The 18,362-nt window shown below is 45.9% G+C and overlaps 1 protein-coding gene across 1 annotated transcript in view; it reads left to right on the top strand.

Moving 5' to 3' along the window:
* LOC139548067 (reticulon-4 receptor-like 1) overlaps positions 1 to 18,362 on the top strand; it is a 254,373-nt gene that overhangs the window by 192,923 nt on the left and 43,088 nt on the right. The window lies entirely within an intron of this gene.

Genomic DNA, 18,362 nt, shown 5'->3' with positions numbered 1-18,362 from the left:
TGTGTGTGTGTGTGTGTGTGTGTGTGAGCGCGATGTCCCTACCGAGTGTGAGTGTCACGACTTCCGCCGAAGTTGGCTCCCCTGCCTGTTCGGGCGGTGCTCGGCGGTCGTCGTCACCGGCCTACTAGCCACCACCGATCCCTTTTTCGTTGTCTGTTGGTTGTGTCTTATTAGTTTCACCTGTGTCCTGTTGTATGTGCTTGATGGGCTTCCTCATTTAAAGTACGTGTCCCCGCCCTTGTTTTGTGCGGGATTGTATTTGTGTTATGTGTGTACGTTAGGTAGAGGTGTTGGTGTTCTGGACCTGGCACCCTGTGTTGTGGGTGGTCCATATTATTATCCCTGTGTTGTGGGTGGTCCATATTATTATCCCTGTGTTGTGGGTGGTCCATATTATTATCCCTGTGTTTTGGGTGGTCCATATTATTATCCCTGTGTTTTGGGTGGTCCATATTATTATCCCTGTGTTTTGGGTGGTCCATATTATTATCCCTGTGTTTTGGGTGGTCCATATTATTATCCCTGTGTTTTGGGTGGTCCATATTATTATCCCTGTGTTTTGGGTGGTCCATATTATTATCCCTGTGTTTTGGGTGGTCCATATTATTATCCCTGTGTTTTGGGTGGTCCATATTATTATCCCTGTGTTTTGGGTGGTCCATATTATTATCCCTGTGTTGTGGGCTTGTTGTTTTGTGCTGTATTAAAGTGCACCTTTTCCCTGTGGAACTCTCTGCACCTGATTCCTTCCTCACCCACATAGTCCCTCGTGACAGTGAGTACTGGGGATGTTTCTAGATGGCTGCCATTGAAGCTCAGTGTTAATCATGGTCCAAACCTGTCCTCTCGGGGGGAATGACAGTAACCCCCCCCCCCCCCCATTTCATCCTTCCTTCCGCTAATCCCTCTGTCACTGTCTGTGTTTGTCTTCACTTCCAGTGCATGTGAGTTTCCACCTCTCTCCCTCTGTCCTCGGTGCTCATCCGTGCGGCCTTGGTGCTCCCTTCTTCCACTGACAGCAGCATACCAAGCAGCAGCCTCAGCAGTACACCTATTCATTACCTGATTAGTGCTGACACGTTGTTTACTGGGTCACACTGCTCTGAAAGTCTTCTCTTAATTATGGAAATGTCAGGTGGTGAGGAGTTATTCCAGGGTGCTGCATGGGGAAATATCAGCTTCTCCCACATGAATTATTCCAGGGTGCTGCACGGGGAAATATCAGCTTCTCCCACATGAGTTATTCCAGGGTGCTGCACGGGGAAATATCAGCTTCTCCCACATGAGTTATTCCTGGGTGCTGCACGGGGAAATATCAGCTTCTCACACATGAGTTATTCCTGGGTGCTGCACGGGGAAATATCAGCTTCTCCCACATGAGTTATTCCTGGGTGCTGCACGGGGAAATATCAGCTTCTCCCACATGAGTTATTCCTGGGTGCTGCACGGGGAAATATCAGCTTCTCCCACATGAGTTATTCCTGGGTGCTGCATGGGGAAATATCAGCTTCTCCCACATGAGTTATTCCTGGGTGCTGCACGGGGAAATATCAGCTTCTCCCACATTAGTTATTCCTGGGTGCTGCACGGGGAAATATCAGCTTCTCCCACATGAGTTATTCATGGGTGCTGCATGGGGAAATATCAGCTTCTCCCACATGAGTTATTCCTGGGTGCTGCATGGGGAAATATCAGCTTCTCCCACATGAGTTATTCGAGGGTGCTGCACGCACGGGGAAATATCAGCTTCTCCCACATGAGTTATTCCAGGGTGCTGCACGGGGAAATATCAGCTTCTCCCACATGAGTTATTCCTGGGTGCTGCACGGGGAAATATCAGCTTCTCCCACATTAGTTATTCCTGGGTGCTGCACGGGGAAATATCAGCTTCTCCCACATGAGTTATTCCTGGGTGCTGCACGGGGAAATATCAGCTTCTCCCACATTAGTTATTCCTGGGTGCTGCACGGGGAAATATCAGCTTCTCCCACATGAGTTATTCCTGGGTGCTGCATGGGGAAATATCAGCTTCTCCCACATGAGTTATTCCTGGGTGCTGCATGGGGAAATATCAGCTTCTCCCACATGAGTTATTCGAGGGTGCTGCACGCACGGGGAAATATCAGCTTCTCCCACATGAGTTTTTCCAGGGTGCTGCACGGGGAAATATCAGCTTCTCCCACATGAGTTATTCCTGGGTGCTGCACGGGGAAATATCAGCTTCTCCCACATGAGTTATTCCTGGGTGCTGCACGGGGAAATATCAGCTTCTCCCACATGAGTTCGAGAGAGAGAGAGAGGGGGGGGTGGGGGGGGGGGCTGGACAGAACAGACACGTCAACCAGCTCAGATAGGAGTTTGAAATGTCTCTAGTGGGTTTATTGTAATATACCATATCTGAAATCTTATAATAGTCTAATACACAGATAAAATAACATGTCCCAGATCTAAAGTGCTGTGTTACATACACTACAGTGGAACTGGGATTGCTTCTAGGAATCTATAGATTATATATTGTATACTACAGTGTATGTACAATATTTCCAAAGATATAGCAATCTCAGTTTCAACAGTCAAATGACTTGTTCCACACTGATGTATGAGTCACAACTCAAAACTGTTCTTGTCTGGAACCAAAATGCCTGATTTGTTATAACATAAACACGCCGTGAACAGCTGTATGTGTGTCCAACCTCAATCACCCACGGCCATTTTACCTCTGCCCCAGTTTAATCAAGCTTTTTCCTTTTTATCTCAGACAGTCCTTTCTTTCCATACATAACTATATCTAACTCTGGCAGATGTGACCAGAGCTTCAATCAGGGAGCCATAGTGAGGTATATTACCTACCTATACCCAGGAGACCTAGCAGGGTGCCATAGTGAGGTATATTACCTACCTATACCCAGGAGACCTAGCAGGGTGCCATAGTGAGGTATATTACCTACCTATACCCAGGAGACCTAGCAGGGTGCCATAGTGAGGTATATTACCTACCTATACCCGGGAGACCTAGCAGGGTGCCATAGTGAGGTATATTACCTACCTATACCCGGGAGACCTAGCAGGGAGCCATAGTGAGGTATATTACCAAACTATACCCAGGAGACCTAGCAGGGTGCCATAGTGAGGTATATTACCTACCTATACCCGGGAGACCTAGCAGGGTTAAAGCATTTATGACAGCTCGTTGAGTCGCCATGTGCATCAAGGTGGTTAATAATACCATGACAATAATGACTGATTCCACTTCTAAATGGGCTTTAAATAAGCCTCACTGCTTGGCTGATCTGTTGAGGAGGAGGAGAAGCATTGGGATGTGAGCCATATGTAGGTAATGGATGGAACCGCGCCACGCCGTGTGTGTCAGGGGACAGGCTGTAAAACAAACCACTGTTTGGACAGGACCCACGCCCTCCATTGCTCAGCATGCATTACTGGACACACTGAGCGTGTCAGTGTGTCGCCGTAGTGCCCCTTTGTGCTCAATTCCTGAAAGGGATCAAATCATTACTTAAACAAATATTCTCACATTTATAAGGCCGTGCTTAACCTCCTGCTTAAGGCAGCCATTACTGTTACTCTACTCCCTTGCATGTTATATTAACTAAACAGGAAGGGGAAGAGGAAGATGGGTGAGGAGAAAAAAAACATGGCTGGCTCTTAAATAACAGAACATAATGAGAAGTATTTAAACACCCCTTGGCAGAAATTGCTCTCTGGCAAAATAATTACAATTGTTCCTTCCTGCCTTCTGTGAATAAGCTGTGTTTTTACAAGTGTTAATAAGCCAAGAGTGTAAATGCCATCTTTAAAGTAGCCATTAATATGGGTGTCAGTACTAGCCAGCCCAATATCCCTAGACCAGCCATTGCTTAAATGTCATCTGCTGGCTTAACAGAGACTGAATTAAATCTCTGCCAACGCAGCCAGTTCAATTAGGTATAATATGGCCGCTGACACTGCAATCAATAGGTCATGTCTGTAGGGGGAATATTGTGTTCCTCCTGGACCACTGATGACATCAGTGGGCCGTAACCAAAGCTTCTGTGCCAGGCAGAGTGGCCCGCACCGGGCCGGGCTGGGATCAGGGGAAGGGTGGACAAGGCCGGGCTGGGTGGATAAGAAGGGGAAGTACTGTAGCAGGATCTGGGGTAGTGACAGGGGTATGAGCAGGAGCCAGATAGTGAGTCAGAGCTTACCGGAACAGGCAACAGAGTGGAACCCAGCCATTGTCTAGCATACATACACACATTCCCATGGGAGACACTCTCTCAACTCCATTAATGTCTTTCCTGTAGTCCCTCCCCCCCTGCCCCATGTATCACCATGATCCAGTCTGGCTGGCTGGGGCTGCTCTGTCCATGCAACCTCCTCAGAGCCACCCCTCCAGCTGGGGCCCACCCCTCCTGCCTCCCCTGCCTCTCTCTCCCATCCATCTCAGTCCTGGTTCCTCTCACTGGGTGTGAGGGGGGATGAGCAGCGTGTCTGTCAACAGTAGGCCCAGGGCCCAGGACTGAGACAAACTCAGGTCCCTCACAGCATCGCTCAGCTCCCCCCATATATAGCTCCTCTGATGTTCCCCTCAGAGCTCCACACTGAGGCACACTGAGACTGTGGGCCCTAGTCAAACGTAGTGCACTTAATAGGGAATAGGGTGGCATTTTGGACTAAGATACTCACAGTTCCAAGGGAGAACTGTGGGCCCTTTTTCAGGCACACATACACACACAGACATACAGACAGACAGAGGGACTGGGTGACAGTCGCAGAGGCAGCTTTAAGGTCAGCTTGACAGGCAGCCCTAGAGACACAGAGAGAGAAAACAGAGCATCCCGACAGGAGAAAAATACACACATTGAAGAGAGGGAAGGAAGGGAGAGAGAGAGAGAGAAAGCGAGCGAGAGGGAGGGAGAGAGAGAGAAAGAGAGAGAGAGAGGGATAGAAAGAGAGAGAGAGAGAGAGAGAGAGAGGGAGAGGGAGACTAGGAGGAGAGGAAGTGGGGAGCAGGGCTCCTGTCCCTGCCTGTCTCTGTCCTGTCGGAGGGGGTTAATATAAGCTCCACACCACAGTGTAAATAATACACCAGCCTTGCAGTTAAAAAGGATAAACACATAAAAGATTCAACAGCTGGAGCAAACCGTCATGGAAGTGTCGGCTGTGTGTGTGTGTGTGTGTGTGTGTGTGTGTGTGTGTGTGTGTGTGTGTGTGTGTGTGTGTGTGTGTGTGTGTGTGTGTGTGTGTGTGTGTGTGTGTGTGTGTGTGTGTGTGTGTGTGTGGTGTGTGTGTGCATGCATGCGTGTTCATGTGTGTGTGTGTGCATGCATGTGTGTTCGTGTGTGTGCATGTTCATACATGTGTTTGTGGGGAAGCGGTGGAAAGCAATATGTCACAAATGACAGGTGAAGTGCTTATTCTTTGAAATGGTCTTTTAAAGCTGCACTATGTAACTGTTTGGGTGACCTGACCAAATTCACATTCTCTTCGAAAGCCAGTCTAAGAAGCAGTAGATCTGTTCTATGTGCGCTATTTCTATGGTTGCTGTTCTTAAGTTTTGTTTTTGTTTTTACTTTCGAATTGGTTCTGGAAAATACATTTCACAGCAGTTTAGATGGTTCAATGATTCTCTACACTAGACTTAATTGTTTTGTCACATAAACTGAGGTTATAATTTTAGCAACCAGGAAATGGCAGAGCAATTTCAGCATAGTGCACCTTTATGAATTCCTATAAATCTAAGATATCTTAACATAACACTGACTCTCAGAGTGAACTTTCATCTGTGGCTGATGAATAGAAACATAATATCCTACTAAAGCGCTCGGCTGTAGGAGACTTAACACAGTCTGTCAGACAGCATTCACTAAACAATAGAACATCTTTATTTAGTCATTCTCTACAGATATTGTTGCTGTTTCACACACACACAGACACACACACACACACAGACACACACACACACACACACACACACACACACACACACACACACACACACACACACACACACACATAGCTCCACTCTCACAGCTGGAAGAGACATAAACTGTACCACTGCACTAGACACACACAGTTACACATACAGAGATACACACAGAGCTAGAGGAGACACTACACAGCTGGACTAGACACACACAGTTACACATACAGAGATACACACAGAGCTAGATGAGACACTACACAGCTGGACTAGACACACACAGTTACACATACAGAGATACACACAGAGCTAGATGAGACACTACACAGCTGGACTAGACACACACAGTTACACATACAGAGATACACACAGAGCTAGATGAGACACTACACAGCTGGACTAGACACACACAGTTACACATACAGAGATACACACAGAGCTAGAGGAGACACTACACAGCTGGACTAGACACACACAGTTACACATACAGAGATACATACAATGATACAGACACACTGGAGGAGATACGGTAGAACTATACCAGCCAGACCCCAGGCCTCACAGTCAGAGCTGGAGGAGATACGGTAGAACTACACCAGCCAGACCCCAGCCCTCACAGTCAGAGCTGGAGGAGATACGGTAGAACTATACCAGCCAGACCCCAGCCCTCACAGTCAGAGCTGGAGGAGATACGGTAGAACTATACCAGCCAGACCCCAGCCCTCACAGTCAGAGATACGGTAGAACAGTACTCCCTCCCCTCTACAGTACTCCCTCCCCTCTACAGTACTCCCTCCCCTACGGTACTCCCTCCCCCCTACGGTACTCCTCCCCCCTACGGTACTACCTCCCCCATACGGTACTACCTCCCCCATACGGTACTCCCTCCCCCCTACGGTACTCCCTACCCCCTAAGGCACTCCCTCCCCCATACGGTACTCCCTCCCCCATACGGTATTCCCTCCCCCATACGGTACTCCCTCCCCCCTAAGGCACTCCCTCCCCCATACGGTATTCCCTCCCCATACGGTATTCCCTCCCCCATACGGTATTCCCTCCCCCATACGGCACTCCCTCCCCCATACGGTACTCCCTCCCCCGTACGGTATTCCCTCCCCCATACGCTACTCCCTCCCCCTACGGTACTCCCTCCCCCCTACAGTACTCCCTCCCACCTACAGTACTCCCTCCCACCTACAGTACTCTCTCCCCCCTACAGTACTCTCTCCCCCCTACAGTACTCTCTCCTCCCTACAGTTTTCCCTCCCCCCTACAGTACTCCCTCCCCCCTACAGTTTTCCCTCCCACCTACAGTACTCTCTCCCCCCTACAGTTTTCCCTCCCCCCTACAGTTTTCCCTCCCCCCTACAGTACTCCCTCCCCCCTACAGTTTTCCCTCCCCCCTACAGTACTCTCTCCCCCCTACAGTACTCCCTCCCACCTACAGTACTCTCTCCCCCCTACAGTACTCTCTCCCCCCTACAGTACTCTCTCCTCCCTACAGTTTTCCCTCCCCCCTACAGTACTCCCTCCCCCTTACAGTAGTCCCTCCCCCTACAGTAGTCCCTCCCCCCTACAGTACTCTCTCCCCCCTACAGTACTCTCTCCTCCCTACAGTTTTCCCTCCCCCCTACAGTACTTCCTCCACCCTACGGTACTCCCTCCCCCCTACAGTACTCCCCCCCCCTACAGTACTCCCCCCCAGCTCAAGGACCACTGGGCCAGACTAGTGAGCTCCCCTTCTCTACTGTATAAATCACTGTAGTAGGGTTCATATCGTCTCACAACCCCAAAATGGATGAGAATGGGGAAATGTTAGAAAAAGCCCCAAGTTCAGAAAATACATGTTTGAACGGATATAAACGTTATAGAGTGGTGGCTGTAAATGTTATGTTGTCATTAATCACAGTGACAGCTGGCTGGCTTGATTCTAAGGACATTGAAGCAGCATGGGAAACATTCAATAGAGGATAATTTTCTTGTTTCCTGTGTCATGATTTGACATTGTTTTGTCCAAGTACTGTGATTTAGTTTACTGTGAACTTGTAAAACTGCTGTGTAGTACACGTCCCTTGCTGTTTTCCTAAATAAATAATTTAGGAGAGAATTAATTAACAAAGCAAACATACAGTATCTGTTATCCCCAATTACCTACCCAGATGATAGAAGGATTTCTGAAAAACAAGCTGACAACAAAATTGGTCTGTATATGCACACGGTGCCATGTTAGCAATTGCTATTCAGCAATGGTGTATGTTTCAAACAAACCTGCCAGTGTGACGCATCGAAGCAAGAAGTCATGGGATGTATGGAATTATGTCCCACATGCTGCCTGAGAAAAATCCATGCGATTTTGAGTTTATTGGTGTGTGTGTACAGAATGTGTGTGTGTGTGTGTGTAATGCAGACATTGATATTTTCAAACAAGCAATTAAAGGACAAGTTAAAGGGCATCTCTGCTGTGCCACAGAGTATATGTTTGCCACAAAACGGCTGAGACCAGAAGAGAGAGTGAGATTCCTGATGGCACGGGCCTCCTTCACACCTCCCACAAGACCGTCTAACACAACACCTCCGCGGTCGGTTCCCCCAGACACTGAGCTGGGGTTGTGTTGCGTAGGGGAGATTGTGTGTGTGTGTGTGTGTGTGTGTGAAAAGCAGACAGTGTGAGCCATGTTCCCACTAATATTTTCAAACAAGCAATTAAAGGACAATTTGGAGAGGAAGGATTTGAGCCAAAGTGAAGGGACCTGTAGAATACAGAACAGCTAATGGCTTTAATTAATGACCAATTTAGCAATTCTCTATACTGGTTTCACAGTAGATACAGGGCACTTTAGTCAGTCTTCCACAAGGCTCTATCCTCCTGGGGTTCACCAAACACATACATCACAGTGGAGAAAGGGCCAATGAAATGTCTATTTGAAGAATCATCATAAAAGATGGGGATAAGAGAGACATTCTCAGCAGCTTGCAGCAGCTCTTGTCTGCACAAAAGAAGACCAACTTGTATGCACACAGTATCTAGTTAAACCAGCACAAAATACGTTGGTTTCACCACAGCTCAAACTTTTTTTCGTTCTGTAATTTCCTCTCTCCCTCCATTCTCTCCTCCCTCCTTATCTATCTTCCTTCCCTCAGCCTGGTCAGGAAAAAAAGAGTGGCCATTGAGAGATGTTAAAAGGCTTTCTGTGTCTTTCCTCCTGCCTCGTCTCGGAGCTACCTACCTACCGCCCCAGAGCAGAGCTCTCTCCTTCCTCCCTCCTCACTCTCACTCCTCCCTCATTACTTTCCCTCCTCCCTCCTCAATCCCAGTATCCCCCCTTAGCCCTCCTCCCTCATTACTTTCCCTCCTCCCTCCTCAATCCCAGTATCCCCCCTTAGCCCTCCTCCCTCATTACTTTCGCTCCTCCCTCCTCAATCCCAGTATCCCCCCTTAGCCCTCCTCCCTCATTACTTTCCCTCCTCCCTCCTCAATCCCAGTATCCCCCCTTAGCCCTCCCCCTCATTACTTTCCCTCCTCCCTCCTCAATCCCAATATCCCCCCTTAGCCCTCCCCCCTCATTACTTTCCCTCCTCCCTCCTCAATCCCAATATCCCCCCTTAGCCCTCCCCCTCATTACTTTCCCTCCTCCCTCCTCAATCCCAATATCCCCCCTTAGCCCTCCTCCCTCATTACTTTCCCTCCTCCCTCCTCAATCCCAATATCCCCCCTTAGCCCTCCCCCTCATTTTCCAGTGTCCGTCGGTGAAGGACTGTCCCTGGAAAACGGAGCAACTAGTGGTCGAGACTAGGGAGAGAGAAATAACCCTAGGGAATGGGACATCACTACATCACGTACAGCAGAAGCCGCCAAAAGATAGTCTACAGCTAGTCTTGTGTTTTAATAATGACTATGCTGGCAGCAGTAATAGCTTTCCTTATATTTCTCATGCAACAAATATGTACTTACCAGGGGCAGCAGGTAGCCTAGTGGTTAGAGCATTGGGCCAGTAACCTTAAGGTTGCTAGATCAAATACCTGAGCTGACAAGGTAAAAATCTGTCGTTCTGCCCCTGAACGTGGCAGTTAACCCACTGTTCCTAGGCCGTCATTGTAAATTAGAATTTGTTCTTAACTGCCTTGCCTAGTTAAATTTTATAAAACATGAGCAACAAATGAGAACTGCAGAATAACAATGTGCTGCAGTTTGACATTCTTCTCTCAGTTGTTTTCTGCAATTTTGGGGGGATTAAGGATTAACCAGTGGAAGCATTTAAAACCTCTGTTCTGAACTAATATTTATACCAACAAGTTTTAAATGTATAGCTAGCTGGCTAATGTTAGCTAGTCAGATACTGTAGCTTGTTAAATAGCGAATTTTGTAAATTAACTTTATGACCAAAAAATATATGTAATCATTTGTTTCGAAATTAACTAACATATTCCTCTGAACTGTACATTTTTTAAAGATGATTCATTATGAAGTTAAACTTACATTCTAGTATTTATGTCAGCTATCTTTCTCTAGACTTGGGTCGCAGAGCTTCATGAGAGTTTTGGGAACCACTCGATAGGAAGTCTGCTTCTCAATTTGTTTCATTTGGAGGGCCAAATATAGTGCTGAAAAGGCACTACTCCTCGCTCAAAGTTGAATTGGGATACCACTCTGACTTGATGGGGCTCGCGGGATCACGCAATTCCGAGGGGGGGACATTAATGAAAACAAAAATTCGCTCTTTGGTCTTAATTAAAGGTTAGGGTTAGTCATTAGCGTTAGCAGTGTGGTTAGGGTTAAGGTAAGGGTTAGGTTTAAAATCAGATTTTATGACTTTGTGGCTGTGCCAGCTAGTGACCACTCTGCAGAGCTGCCTCCACTACATGAGTCATCCCAATAAATTCCAACCTGCGATTGAGCCCTACTCACCGCTCCTCCCCATTCCTCCCCCTCGCTCATCCTGCCAGAGTCAGTCAACCTTGTGTTGCCTCGCTCCCTGCATCCACTAACAGGAGGCCATTCCAACAAACAACACTACTCTGCATTTTAGCACAACCATTTACAAATATTAGCATTTATGAAAAATGCATATGGAATAAATACATGAGGATGAAGATGGTGTGTGTGTTATTTTCCCTCCCTGGACAGTACAGTTATCTCCACAGTGAGGAGGTTGATGGACAGTACAGTTATCTCCACAGTGAGGAGGTTGATGGACAGTATAGTTATCTCCACAGTGAGGAGGTTGATGGACAGTATAGTTATCTCCACAGTGAGGAGGTTGATGGACAGTATAGTTATCTCCACAGTGAGGAGGTTGATGGACAGTATAGTTATCTCCACAGTGAGGAGGTTGATGGACAGTATAGTTATCTCCACAGTGAGGAGGTTGACTGGACAGTATAGTTATCTCCACAGTGAGGAGGTTGATGGACAGTACAGTTATCTCCACAGTGAGGAGGTTGATGGACAGTACAGTTATCTCCACAGTGAGGAGGTTGATGGACAGTATAGTTATCTCCACAGTGAGGAGGTTGATGGACAGTATAGTTATCTCCACAGTGAGGAGGTTGATGGACAGTATAGTTATCTCCACAGTGAGGAGGTTGATGGACAGTATAGTTATCTCCACAGTGAGGAGGTTGACTGGACAGTATAGTTATCTCCACAGTGAGGAGGTTGATGGACAGTATAGTTATCTCCACAGTGAGGAGGTTGACTGGACAGTATAGTTATCTCCACAGTGAGGAGGTTGAGTGGCCAGTATAGTTATCTCCACAGTGAGGAGGTTGATGGACAGTATAGTTATCTCCACAGTGAGGAGGTTGATGGACAGTACAGTTATCTCCACAGTGAGGAGGTTGATGGACAGTACAGTTATCTCCACAGTGAGGAGGTTGATGGACAGTATAGTTATCTCCACAGTGAGGAGGTTGATGGACAGTACAGTTATCTCCACAGTGAGGAGGTTGATGGACAGTATAGTTATCTCCACAGTGAGGAGGTTGAGTGGCCAGTATAGTTATCTCCACAGTGAGGAGGTTGATGGACAGTATAGTTATCTCCACAGTGAGGAGGTTGATGGACAGTACAGTTATCTCCACAGTGAGGAGGTTGATGGACAGTACAGTTATCTCCACAGTGAGGAGGTTGACTGAACAGTATAGTTATCTCCACAGTGAGGAGGTTGACTGGACAGTACAGTTATCTCCACAGTGAGGAGGTTGATGGACAGTACAGTTATCTCCACAGTGAGGAGGTTGAGTGGCCAGTATAGTTATCTCCACAGTGAGGAGGTTGATGGACAGTACAGCTATCTCCACAGTGAAGAGGTTGAGTTGCCAGTATAGTTATCTCCACAGTGAGGAGGTTGATGGACAGTACAGTTATCTCCACAGTGAGGAGGTTGATGGACAGTATAGTTATCTCCACAGTGAGGAGGTTGATGGACAGTACAGGTATCTCCACAGTGAGGAGGTTGATGGACAGTATAGTTATCTCCACAGTGAGGAGGTTGAGTGGCCAGTATAGTTATCTCCACAGTGAGGAGGTTGATGGACAGTATAGTTATCTCCACAGTGAGGAGGTTGATGGACAGTACAGTTATCTCCACAGTGAGGAGGTTGATGGACAGTACAGTTATCTCCACAGTGAGGAGGTTGACTGGACAGTATAGTTATCTCCACAGTGAGGAGGTTGACTGGACAGTACAGTTATCTCCACAGTGAGGAGGTTGATGGACAGTACAGTTATCTCCACAGTGAGGAGGTTGAGTGGCCAGTATAGTTATCTCCACAGTGAGGAGGTTGATGGACAGTACAGCTATCTCCACAGTGAAGAGGTTGAGTTGCCAGTATAGTTATCTCCACAGTGAGGAGGTTGAGTGGCCAGTGTAGTTATCTCCACAGTGAGGAGGTTGAGTGGCCAGTATAGTTATCTCCACAGTGAGGAGGTTGAGTGGCCAGTATAGTTATCTCCACAGTGAGGAGGTTGACTGGACAGTATAGTTATCTCCACAGTGAGGAGGTTGACTGGACAGTACAGTTATCTCCACAGTGAGGAGGTTGACTGGACAGTACAGTTATCTCCACAGTGAGGAGGTTGAGTTGCCAGTATAGCTATCACGTAAATTAGGAGGCTGACTGGACAGTACAGTTATCTCCACAGTGAGGAGGTTGAGTGACCAGCATAGTTATCTCCACAGTGAGGAGGTTGAGTGGCCAGCATAGTTATCTCCACAGTGAGGTGCTTGACTGGACAGACAGGTGGAGTAGAACTAGAGGCTCCTAAGGGGGGTACTTAGAGGAATTAGAAGGAGACTGGAGTCTGGGAGAGGTGGACGAGAATACTGAGGAGGAGGGAGGGAGGGAGGGAGGGAGGGAGGGAGGGAGGGAGGGAGGGAGGGAGGGAGGGAGGGAGGGAGGGAGGGAGGGAGGGAGGGAGGGAGGGGTGAGACACACTGGGCACAGTTGGTCGTGCCAGACCTAACACTAACATGCTTTGGACACAGACTCATTGCCTCCACTGCTAACCAGGCAGACAAAGTCATAGAGAGAGAGAGCCTGGGAGGAGGAACAGAGGGAGAGAGAGACACAAAAACACACAGGGAGAGGGTGAAGGAGAGAGCGTGTTATAAAAGTGAGACCAAGAAGAGAATTTTGGAGGGAGTGCTGGGTAAATCCCAGAGTGCATTGGGTAGACGGTGTTTATTTTTCTTCTCTGAAGAGATGTGGCTTTCCCAGAGACACAGAACACAAATCTACAGCCAAGGGCACAACTTGGCAGTTTCATTCCTTCTTATCTAACTTTCTCTACAGTAGGTAACACACTGTACCGACTACACCCAGATCCTTAGCAGAAGTTATTTTCTCTACAGATACCTCTTGATACCTCAACAGATACCGCTATGTTGTACTCTGATGCTGTGAATAGTCTGAAGGACGTCAAGCACACACATCCATCACTCTGAGGCTTTTCATGTAGGTAAACTACTGCATGGCTGTGGGACACAGCATGACTCACTGATAGTATTGGAAGGGTCTTGTGAAAAGGTTGTCATCCCTGCCTGTTCATAGATACTGGAGCTGCTGAACAAGGTGCCAGTGTGAGATGTGAGTGACAACTGTAGTATTATAAGATTTCCAGAAGGCCCATTGACCTGCAAGGTTGGTGCAGAAGTGTGGAACGTTTTTAACTGGGTGAACTTTTTTCATATTTGTTAGATAACATTGAACTATGATCAAGTTCAGGGGCACTATCCCTGCTTTTGTGGTACACTCTACCTTATGCCCACTCCCCTTCAGAACCTCTGCTCCACTGCTGCTTGGAAAACAATAGTTCTCGCAGCATGAAGCCATTTTTACACTTATAATGTGAAACTTTCATAAATCATTGGCTTCCACACACGCACTTCCATACAAAAAGGCCACTGAGGGCTCCTGAGTGGTGCAGCGGTCTAAGACACTGCATCGCCATGCTTGAGGCGTCACTACATACCCGGGTTTGATCCCAGGATGGTCCAAAATAGGGGAGGGTTGTTCTTATCTCTTTATTTTGGGGAGGGTTGTAATGTTGTTGTTGTTTTTTTGTGGTTTACATTACCCATGTTGCAGGTTTTACTATATCATTTCTTCCACATTTCCTCATCTGCTGGCATGTGCCTACAATATCAAGGTGTTTTGGTACTTCCCTTATGCACTATGCTTTTCTGCACATTTACTATACAATAGTGGCAATAGTGGTAGGTAGATAATTTGTTAAGATCTGCAATAGGTTAACTAGAAATCATACCACACATAAAATCATTCAAAGCTGCTCCAAGTTTCAACATAAATCCACATGAACATAGAGTAATAGCTGATAGGCAGCGGAGAGGCCAGGTGCGTCATTGCTCATGAAAGAACAGAAAAGACATGAGACACGCATCTCAAAAAGCTTCCCTATTGATCTTGTTCAGGCCATACACATGCTTCACCATTGTAGTAGTTGGGGTTCGGTTAAATCGCTGTGAATCGAATCATGGGAATCAAAATAATAATTTGTGAATCTCAAACAATAAAAGGAAACCTTTTTGCTGTAGCCTTCCTTTCAAATTGTGTCGCTGCAAAACTAATTTTGTATATACTTTAAGTTGATTTGGACATTCAATGTATGGGACATTGCACTCAATAGATGCTAGTAGTCAGCCTGAAATAAACACTTCAAATGTTAAGATATCTGCAATGCATGCTGAAACAATCATTTTTGTCACGCCCTGACCTTAGAGTTCCTTATTATTTTCTGTTTGGTTAGGTCAGGGTGTGACTCGGGTGGGAAAGTCTATGTTTTCTATTTCTTTGTTTTTGGCCGTGTGTTTCCCAATCAGAGGCAGCTGTCTATCTTTGTCTCTGATTGGGGATCATACATAAGTTGTCATTTTCCTTCTGGGTTTTGTGGGATCTTGTTTTCTGTTTAGTGTTTCTGCCTGGCAGAACTGTGCGCTTTCGTTTTCACGTTTGTTATTTTGTTTGAGTGTTTTTTGAAATAAAAGAATCATGAACACTTTCCACGCTGCGCTTTGGTCCACTCTTCCTACCACCAACGAGAGCCGTAGCAATTTTCCATAAAAACCTTCTCAATTAAATGTTGACTGCAATATAGGCCTACCTGTCAGAATAGCATGATGATTTTTATCAATCGGGTGCATACTCTGCCATCACATGTGCAGTACAGAAACCTGACAGAAACACCACTAGTCTAACACAAATGTACTGTGACTAAAACTCGTCTGGGACATGCTTTCAATAACAGCGTTGGGCCAGTAACTGAAAGGCTGCTGGTTCGAATACTTGAGCCGTCTAGGTGAAAAATCTGCAGATGTGCCCTTGAGCAATGTACTTAACCCTAATTTCTCCAGTAAGTTGCTCTGGATAGGAGCGTCACCTAAATGACGTACATTTAATACTACCAATTGGGTAACCCTATTGGCAAGATGCATAGGGTGTTTGTGTTTCACACCAGCGCCCCAAGTTGTATTCCCTGCCCCACCCTTCACTACAATACCAAAAGGCTAAAATCTCTTGGTGAGGTCGCTAGGTGTTGTAAAAAGGTTATTTAGTATTATTACAAGGGGTACAACTTGTATTACAAAAATGTACATATATTATGTTTGTTTTGGGGGGGGCTTGCTCTCCTCACTTTAAAAAAAAGTAATCTGTTAAACAGTTAAGTACATGTGTGTAACGGCTGTTATAATCCTCCTCCTCGGTCGAGGAGAAGGAGTAGGGATCGGACCAATACGCAGCGTTGTATGCAGACATAATTAATTTATTTAAACAAGACGAAAATACGAAGAACACTTGAATAGATTACAAAACGACGTAGACAGACCTGAACTTGAGAACTTACAATATAACACGAAGAACGCAGGAACAGACTAACCAAACGAACACGAAACAGTCCCGTGTGGTGCCACAGACACAGACACAGGAACAATCACCCACAAACAAACAGTGAGAACAGCCTACCTTAATATGGTTCTCAATCAGAGGAAACGTCAAACACCTGCCCCTAATTGAGAACCATATCAGGCAACACATTTAACCCCACATAGAAACACATAACATAGACTACCCACCCAGCTCACGTCCTGACCAACTAAACAAAGTTTAAACAAAGGAAAATAAGGTCAGGAACGTGACAATGTGTATGGATTTAGGGACAATAAAATGATCCTACCTAGACTAGTCTACAAAACCACAATGCAATGTATATTTGCAATATTGTTTTCAAGTGAGTAATATTTTGTACAGTTCTATAGGCTGTAAACTGCAGTGAAAATATCATTTGAATAATGGTGCAAAAGCCTTGTTCTTTGAATGTTTCATTCCATTTGGATCTGACAGATTATAAGGTTCAAAAAGGCACAGTACCAGACAATCTGGCTGTATTTTGACTTCTGATACTGATGCGCTGTCTGTTGCCATTCATCTTTCTCCTAAGTCGTCCTTTATAGTGTGATCACATAGGCCTATGCTCCCAGCAGGCCCGGTTATTCAGGAAAACTTAAAGCGCGTTCTGCCTCCTTTCCGATCCAAGCGGCTATTCCTCGACCTAGAACCTAATGCTTCAATATAGCCTAAATATTTGTCATTACCTTTTATGTGTGGCATATACAGTACACAACCAGCCACAATGTTTTAATCTGATTCGACTAGAGTCTAAAGTCTCCTGTAGGCTACCTGCGCACGTTCATCCACTCCACTCTAATATAATTCCAGCATCCAAACTGTGCACTGGCCATTTCATGAATGTGCACTGGCCATTAAAGTAATGATGGTCTGTCGTTTCTCTTTGCTTATTTGAGCTGTTCTTGCCATAATATGAACTTTTACCAAATAGGACTATCTCCTGTATACCACCCCTACCTTGTCACACCACAACTGATTGACTCAAGCGCATTAAAAAGGAAAGAAATTCCACAAATGAACTTTTAACAAGGCACACCTGACAATTGAAATGCATTCCAGGTGACTACCGCATGAAGCTGGTTGAGAGAATGCTAAGTGTGTGCAAAGCTGTCATCAAGGCAAAGGGTGGCTACTTTGAAGAATCTCAAATATAAAATACATATTTGATTTAACACTTTTTTGGTTACTATATGATTCCATATGTGATATTTCATAGTGTTGATGTCTTCACTATTATTCTGCAATGTAGAAGATAGTAAAAATAAAGAAAATAAATTAGTAGGGTGTCCAAACTTTTGACTGGTACTGTATATCATTTTAACCCTCATTATTTACCGCTAACCCTACCACCCCTCCCCTAATTGGAGTAAACTAATGGACAACAACACTTAGTCTTCTACTTCCAACTTATACAAACTATATACATTTTACGGACACAGTATATTTTACAATAGTTATCTTTTGATTTTTTTTTGTCCCATCCTTCAGCTACCCTCAACCCCTCCCTTCTATTTGCCATATATTTTTACGGACACAGTATATTTTACATGAGTTATCTTTTGTGAAACTATTTTTAACACCCCCCCGTCCCCCGTCCCTAACACCCACTGGAGACGTGTTGGCTAAAACAGGCTGAGAAACAGCAAGGCCTCCTTGATCAATGTTTGATGACTGAAATAAATACATTAAACTGTTTGCCTGCCATTGTGAAGAACCAGGTGCAGGGAGGCGACTCACAGATTAAAAGAAAATGCCGCATTTCTGCTGGGAGAGGGAGAGGCACCTATTTATGTCACAAAAGAAAAGGAGCACAAAAGCACTTCCCCTCTTTTCCCTCTTTGTTCTCTTCCCCCGTTTTCATTTTGTATCTTGTTGAAGTGTTTGCCGACGGAGAATTGAGGGGGGAAAACACCCGAGCTATCAAGAAGCAATCATGGCTTGATGGAGTGGGACTCTGGGCCACAGACAAATGGGAGAAAAGCAGATGACAGGCTGGTGGAGGAAAATAAAGGAGGGA

This window comes from Salvelinus alpinus, chromosome 21 (genome assembly GCF_045679555.1).
Source record: "Salvelinus alpinus chromosome 21, SLU_Salpinus.1, whole genome shotgun sequence".
In the NCBI taxonomy this organism is placed as follows: domain Eukaryota; kingdom Metazoa; phylum Chordata; class Actinopteri; order Salmoniformes; family Salmonidae; genus Salvelinus; species Salvelinus alpinus.
Note: the sequence above shows the minus strand (reverse complement) of the source record. Positions and strands in the feature narration are given on the sequence as shown.